Source organism: Nelumbo lutea, chromosome 7, assembly GCF_056320005.1.
Source record: "Nelumbo lutea isolate HS-2025 chromosome 7, American lotus-T2T, whole genome shotgun sequence".
Classification (NCBI taxonomy): domain Eukaryota; kingdom Viridiplantae; phylum Streptophyta; class Magnoliopsida; order Proteales; family Nelumbonaceae; genus Nelumbo; species Nelumbo lutea.
The window spans coordinates 25301820-25310596 of NC_142690.1; positions in this window are offsets into that span (position 1 = coordinate 25301820).

The window sequence follows — 8777 nt, forward strand, 5'->3', positions numbered from 1 at the left end:
TTTTTATTGATAAATGTAAAACTTATGGAAAATCAACTTTTATCTAAATATGTTTTTAACAACGTGCTTTGGAACGTTTTAACCATTTTCTAAGTGAACAAGTTATTTTTATACTGAAAGGGAGTGATGCCAAAATTAATAAGAAAAAAAAAATACCCCATTAATAAACTTATGTTTATTAATTATCTACAATAATTGTATTTAATAAAAACAATTATCTACAATAAAAAAAGGACAATATGTGCAATTTTGATTTTTGAGATGTGAGAAGTGGGAAGTTTCCACTCTCAATCTCTTCCTATAAAAAAAGGACAATATGAAACAATTTTCAATGTTTAATATATCAAAGGAATGTGGTCAGGCTATAATCTCTCCCTTTCAAACACGTGGTGTTCCAATTTTGCTGGAAATAACATTCCATTTTCATAGTTCAACTTGAGTAATTTGTTAGTCACGTACAGTTTGTTATGTGTGGATAAGCCCATGTTGCTAATTTTCAGGAAAAAAAACTCAATAGTTAATGTTATTTGAATTTCAAAACATTTGTTCCAACCAATTCATCAACACCCCTTGTATCCAAACTATAACCGAGAAACTTATCATCTTTGCGTCGAATGTGATTCATGCTCTGGATCAAAACAAGGAATTAAGTTTATTTTTCTGCATCCAAATTGTAATTGAGAAACTTACAGTCTCTGCATAAAATGTGATTCATGCTCTGGATCAAAACCGGGAATCAAGTCTACTATACTGTTTGCCTTAAAACTGCACTCCTAAGAAGATGCTCAACCGAACATTCAGAGTAGTTTTCAACTTCAGAGAAGCTTCAATCGAAATCTACAACTCATACACGCCTACTCTGTCTGCAACTCATACAAGCCTGCAATCTTAGAGAATCTGATTGTATTGGGTTAGTTAATTTATCATGCTTTGTATTTTATTAAGGTTTGAGAATTTATTTGACGCTATTAAGGTTTTCTCTATTTAATTTCTGTTCAAGACTTATGCTATGTATTTTCAGTTTTGCTGTTCGTTGTTATTTAAATCTTCATGTTGTTTAGATACTGCCGATGATCATCGGCAACATAGTGCTTTCTCCTCCGGCATCAATAAAAGGCATGATGTTTAATTTTTTTTTCAACTCTACTATAATGTCCGCCAAAATTAATATTTCCATATTGCTGTAAAATAATATTTCTTTGATGGTTTTTTATATTTTTGACATGTTTTTATGTCCAAATGGGTGGTAAACAACCAATGTTTGGATTGTCGATGTAATCTACACTATCCTATTTCGGGTAAAGAAGGTGAAGTTTTTCGGGTAATCGGGTCAGATCATTAATTGCTTAGAATTTGGCTACTTTAAAGAAATGGTTTGGACTGGTTTATTAATTGACTTGCAAATCCGGTTTAAACCATTTAAATTCAAACCGGTTTCTTTTATTAGGGTGGTTATTAATTTGACATAATTAATTATTGTTAATTACTAAACTAATATTAATTAATGCTTTTTAATTAATTACCCGATTTAATTCATTTAAAACCAAACTGGTTTCTTTAATTAGGATTGTTATTAATTTGACATAATTAGTTACTAAAATAATACTAAGTAATGCTTTCTAATTAATTAATTTCATCTATTAATTATTACTAATAATAACTACTCATTGAATTAATTACTGATAATAATTTCTTATTATAATTACTGCTACTTAATTAATTAATGCTAATTACTAACTATTAATTAACAGCGATGATTAATTACTAAAATTATTTACTTACTGATAATAATTACTTATAATTAATTACTGATACTAATTAATTACTATTAATATTGGTACTTATTAATTCTGATTGTTAATTAATAATGATAATTACTATTTCAGATTTATTCATTTAGTATTTTTTTAATTCATAATATATAAAACAAATCTACATTGGTTTTATTAATTGTTAATTAATTAATTAACTATGTTTATTAGCATTTATTACTTATATTAACAATTAATTAACGTATTTAACTAAGTTAACTAATATTTAGTTATTAATTAATAACTAAATAAATATTCATTACATTACTTAATAAATAATCATCACTCGTTAATAATAATAACCAAAATTTCAATATTTATAAACATTTACAATAAGTAATGATTATTGAATATTTACTTTTTATACTTATTTTCAGTGATAATAATATTAATTATTATACTGAATAATTAAATATTATAATATTATAATACTGAATATTTGTTACAATAAGTCTGAATTTATAATATTACTACAAATATTATTATTTTCAGTAATAAAATAATACTACTTAATTTAAATTATTATGTTAGCAATTATTTTCAGTATTTAGTAAAAATAATTATGTACACGTTTCAGCTTAATATATTTATATAGATAATAGATTTTTGCACAATATATGGGTGGGCTTATGCTTGTCCAATCTTCAAAGTCTGATGGGATTTTTTATGAGAGGCATACTAAGGGGGCGTTCTTTTTTTTTGGGTTTTGAGAGGGGAGAAAGTTGGTCAATGGGATTTTGGTTCCCATTGAGCAAGAATCCTATGTTCTTTTTTCATATTTATGTAAGGACCAGGGGAAAGTTTATTTTCCTTGGTACCACTTACCCAGGTAAGTGATACCCATCTCCTAGGTGGGTAAATAACTTTTCCACTTAGGGGGAAAGTTGCCAACACTTGAAAGAGATAAAAACGTCCCTTTTAATAATGGATTTTTATGGTTAAAATGGGCATTACCTGGGTAAATAAGCATAATGGATTTTTATGGTTAAAATGCACTTACCCAGGTTAGTGTTTCCTAGAAAAAATTTACACAAGTGACTGCATTTACCCAGATAAATAACTTACCGAAAAACAAACAAGGCCTAAAGAATAAAAATCTATTTAAAGACCTCACTTACAGCTTAATCTTTTATGTTGAATGGCTTCTTGTGAATTTTAGATTCTAAATACAATGCAAAAGTTACACGATAAATAAAAAAGTAACCAATATATCAAATATGTCACATTAACTACCTTTTAGTTATTTACATTTCATAAGGTCTATTTACTAGTCAAATAAAATACTTAAGAAACATTAAAGTCATCACTTGTAATGTCTAACTTTATCATTGATTTACTTTTTTTCTTTTATGGTATAATTTCTATACATTAGATTTTGCTCTTATGATTTCAAATACAACGCAAAAGATATATAATAAATAGAAAAAAGTAATAAATCACATTAAAGACAGGAATAACCCTCTCCCAGAATGATCATTCCTGGCCTATCTTGGCTCAAGAATTTCCTTTTCTAGGTTTTTTCTCAGGCCTAACCTGGGTCTGGGCTTGCACCAGGACCCAAAAAAAAAAGTTGCAAGCTGGGCATGGGCTCCCTAGTTTGATCAGGTCTTCTTGTATTGGAGTCTTGGACCTTGGTCCCATGTAGGACTAGGCTTGGGTACGTAATTACGTATATTTTTCAAGCCCAAGATGTAGTCTAAGCCCACTTAATTTTAAAGAATTTTAAAACAAAAAGTATTTTTTTATATGTCGATATGATTGGGTTCAGATTGGATCAAGTAATATCCGAATTTGATGTAATTAATTTGCCCATTATACTGTAAAATCCAATTTGATCCAATAATCCTATGCTTTGAATTGGTCAAAAGTATGCTTCATATATGTAGCATCAAAATTTAAAATAATATAAAATTAGAAACATATTAATCTATATTGTTCTCCAACGTTGAAGAAAGTTTGGTTATTTATTTAGTTATGCTCAAAAAATTTGTCATAATATTACGTAATTCTTGATTTTTATAAGCTATGTAAATTTAATACTTTAGAATGATGGATCAAATGCAAAACTAATTAGGTTTATAAACAAATACCTTATAAACAATGGATTTCAAAATAAGAAATAAAGCAAAATATATACAATGTAGGTTTAGTAGTAATTGGAGTACAAATCAATGTCACCCATAGAATTGAAGTATGATGGCAAAATGGAGGGGTGTATCTAAGGTTCAAAGTATTGATACATATGTGTTGATGGCTTATTGATACACCCCTCCAGGGATTGTATTAGGTCAGACACTGGTTCAGAGGGTAGTCGGGCCTTAAACCGACCCCTCTGAACTAATTTTGAAAAAAAATAAATAATACTGATATATCGGCCTGTATCAATACTTTGAACCTTGGGTGTATTTATAGACTATAGTCTTTCTGGTATGATAGATTAATACCAGGAAATTCTTATAAAATAGTTGTATGGAGGAGAAATAACATGGCCAAAAACTGACTAGAGTATGAAAATGCTTATGTATCTTTATGAGATGACAAAACAATGAATAGAAATCTAGTGTTGGTTCTCATTATACTCCATAAATTCTTAATTGGAAAATGGTGTTTTAAGATCGACATTTCCTATTTCTTCTAAGAAAATATTGCAACCAAGGATTTTATATCTGTTTGATGGGTTGAACTTGGCCATCTTGATGGTTTTTCCAGAGCCAAGGTCGGATTTAAATGTACCGCGCGATTCCGATTTGTCATATAATGAATCAACGGTGACCTTAATTTGCATTATTACAAATGCATAAGAGTGCAAATAATCAGAATGGTGTAAATTCTGGTTCAGTCTTTATTTTATCGGGGTTTACACCTGTTGCATGTCATAAATAAACAAGAAAAGCGAAATGAGAAACAAAAACAAGACAGAGTTTGCATTCAACTCATTTGCACTCGGTGCAAATAAAGTTGATGGTGGTCCTAAAAGTAAAACTTCTCTCTGTAGCACTAGGGCATTTGTAGCAGCTTAGAGGAAGACGAAGCCGGCAACGGCGGTAGCAACAGCAGCGAAAGTGGAAGAAATATCCAAGGCTGATGCTGCGCTATGGGTGTCATTGGTGGAAGGTCCGGAAGCTCCTCCTGCAAGGGCTTCAGTTGAAGGTCCCAACGAAACATCCTTATCAGGGTCGTTAAGGGCAGCTGACCCATCAGGTGACAATGCACCAGCTGGTCCAGCTGCGCCACCAACGGCAGTTGCATTGCCGGCTGCTGTTGCGTTGGCGTCTGCCGGAGTGGAGCCAGCGGGAGCCGTCCCAGAGACGAGGCTGACGACGGCAAAGAAGATAAGGGCCAACAAGACAACTTGACGCGCCATCTCTATCAAATTGTTTTATACAACGAAAGGTTATTGATTATGAAGATATAAGACAGAAGCTATCAGAGAAAGCAGTGATGAAGGGGGTGTTATATAGGGTGAGTGAGTGGAGGAGAGGAAGTCTCATTGTTGGCGTGGAGTCCGGGAGGCCAATGACTTTTCCTTCGTTACCCATGGTTTTAGCAAAACAGTTTTTCTGTTATAGTTATATTTGGACATTAAAGCTATGCCACTTATAACATCTGGATTATTTCAATTTTTTTTTTAAATCATCTATATTAGAGATTTAGGTTAAGTTTTTTATTTCATTTTTATAGATTTTTATTTGATTTAAGAGGTTTGCCATATTTTATCTAAAAGAATGGTCAACATCATTTATTATTTCATTTGAAATTCATAACATATGCCTATATTCTTAATTTGATTTTGATTTTTTATTTAATTTAGAAAATTAAATGAGAATTAATTTGCAATTAACAATTTATGTTTTTTCTTCTTTTTAACTTATGTAGTTGGTATGGCACAATCCTAAGTACAGGGAAACTATTATTTTGTTTGTGATTGATTACTTGTATGGCTAGTTTGATTTGGGTATTTTAGGAGGGTGGATATATTTTAATAAGCAATAGATAATTGAGTATTTTGTGAGAGTATAGAATTATAGATAATGTTAAAAAAAAAAATGTAAGTTCAGACAAATAAAGGATGGAGAGGAGATGCTAGCATAGACAATTACATTTTATACATATAATACGTACATACCCAATTAATTTTTATTTACATAGTTGGATTCATTCTTTATCACATTTTAATTAACTTAAATTAAATTATTAGCTTTGTTTGGTTAATAAATCTAAGGTAACTTCGTGAAGTTAATTAATCCAATTATTTAACCATTTTACTGATTATTCAATCATTTTCTTTTTTGGAATAATCTTTTCTAATTATTTAATCCTTTTTAGTAATTATTGGATCATTTTGTATTTCTTTTTATAAACTTAATAATGTATATGCTATGTGTTAATTATGTACATGAATTAATTAATTGAATAATTAATTTTATGTACTAAGTTATTAATGTAGTTTAATTAGATAAGTTATTAATTGAATTAAATTATTAAGTTGAAATAATTAACTTTAATCGAATTAAGGGTCCAATTTAAAAATTCAATGATTTATATGGTGTACGGATTAAACATAAATTAGTCAAATTATGTGGATAAATTGTTAAATTAAAGTAATAAAATTTCATTGAATTAATGGGTCATGCTGGCTTATCAAAAAAATGGGTCACGTTGAATTTAATGACCCGTATAGTTTACGGGTTAGACATAAAAGAGTCAATTTATGTGGACTTGTAGATTGTATGGGTGTCTTAAAAAATACCTGCTTTTCCTATAAAATAAACTGTTTAATTTTTCTTGAGTGACCTATATCAATTATTTTCAATTAACCACAATTTTCAATAATTTCAATTTTGAGTAATTGTCATCTATTTTCAATTAACCACAATTTCAATAATTGCAGTTTTGAATAATTGTCAATTATTTTCACTTAATTGCCATGTTTAATAATTGCAATTTTCAATAAAAATTTCCAAAATTTTCAACTAACATGAATTTACTATGAATTTTGAATAATTATTTTTAGTATTTTTCAACTATCACCGTCTTGTAACAATACTCATTTTTCAAATTATTCCCTATTCCCTATTCGTAAATGGGCAAAGGTGTGTGTACACAGCTCTCCATGTACCTACCCGAACACAATAGGAGATGATGAAACTTGGGAACGTGAGATAGAGATAGAGAGATTTTAAGGGATGAAAAAGTGGGACAATTTGGATGAGTTTGTGGTAGCTTTAATGGGTCCCACCATGTATGCTTCTTATTCGGTTGAGCATGCATCTATTAATTTAAATATTTTGAAAGAGTTGTTTGAATTCTATTTGAAAATGTAGTCAACCACTTCTAAAAATGCTGTTTTCTGAAATATTGAAGTGCTATGTGTCTAAAAGTGGGGAATTCTCGTCTGACGATCTTCCTTTAATATATGTTTTTTCTAAGTTAAACAAGTGACTTTTTTTATCCATTATTAAAATAGATAATTTTGTTCTATAGTGTTCTAACAATTTTTCTTAAAGTAAATTTACCTACCCATTGGGAGATAGATATCGATATTAATTGCTAACAATTTCACACAACTACGAAGGTCATAGGTAGCAGTTGGGAAATGTTAGATGTCCTTACTTTCTTTTTTTAAGATAATAATGTTGCTTCATGTTATGTTTCTATTCTTTTTTTTTTTTTTTTAATTTGTATTTTTAAGTGTACCATGGATAGTATATATGAGGTTCATTTTCCTATGTCTATATTCATAATGTTGTTATTACTCTATCCATGTCCACCTAAATGGAAAGGAATTGTTATGTGTAGATACAGGAAATGAGGGTGTTAGATTAGTTGTTTGATGATGGTATTGGTGATTGGGTATGTAGGCTTTCTCATTCAGCCTATATGGAGATTATCACACAATGACTAAGCTATTGAGGGGGGAATTGGACAAGGGTTTTATTTGATTATCTTTCATTATCTCTCAATTGCAGTCTGTAGGCTTCCTTAGTTTCTATCTCACTTTTATATGATTTTGTTTGATCAATTGTTGATTATCTCACTGCGTTATTTCAATTATTGATATTTATTTCTCTAAGAAAAAAAAAGGAGTAACCTTGTCTGATATGATTAACCTAATCTGATGGAAGAATTCATGGAGTAGTTTACTTTGCATTTGTTGAAACCTTAGCGAAAACGTCTACAAAACCCACTGATTGTGGAAAAGTTTCCCTACATTTAATGTCTCTCTCTCTCTCTCTCCTCAATTTTACTAATGACTCTGTTGTGTTATAGTTGTCAACTAGTGGGGACTTATGTGATGCATGGACTTTGTTAAGCGAAAGGTAAACAATATAAATACATAAGAGTACACAATTGTTTTATATTTAAAATTTTAAGTAATTAATAATTATTTATATTTTATATACTATTCTTAATAGTTTTTTCGATAAAAAATAACAATAGTTAATTTCAGCTAGGGTTGTGCGTCAAACCAATGAAACAACCAACCTAACCCAACTCAATCCGAGTTGCTCACTTTCTAGTATTTCCATTCAGCTTTGGTTCAACAATTTCGCAACATGACCAAGTCGGTTAAGTTTCAGTTTGGCCATTTGTAAATTGACCAAAATCAAACCGACCTGACTATACATATATATTTTATATTTTAAATATAAATTTTTAATATAAGAAAGTGGGAAAATTCCTATATTTCTTAATCTAAAGTATTTTAACCATAAACTAAAAATTTTTAATTTATTTTTTAATAATATTGTTGTAATTTTTTTTTAATTTGAATTTAATTTTTAATGTTTAAATCTTTTGAACTGACCGACCAAACCAAAATTCAACCCAACCGATACCAGTGTTTTTAACCCATGGTTGACTTGATCAATTGAACCATTTTAACTATCACCCAACCCTAATTCTAGGTCTAGTTTGATTGAAATCTGTCCTTTGGTAAAAAACCATTGACTTGGTCAAAAACTG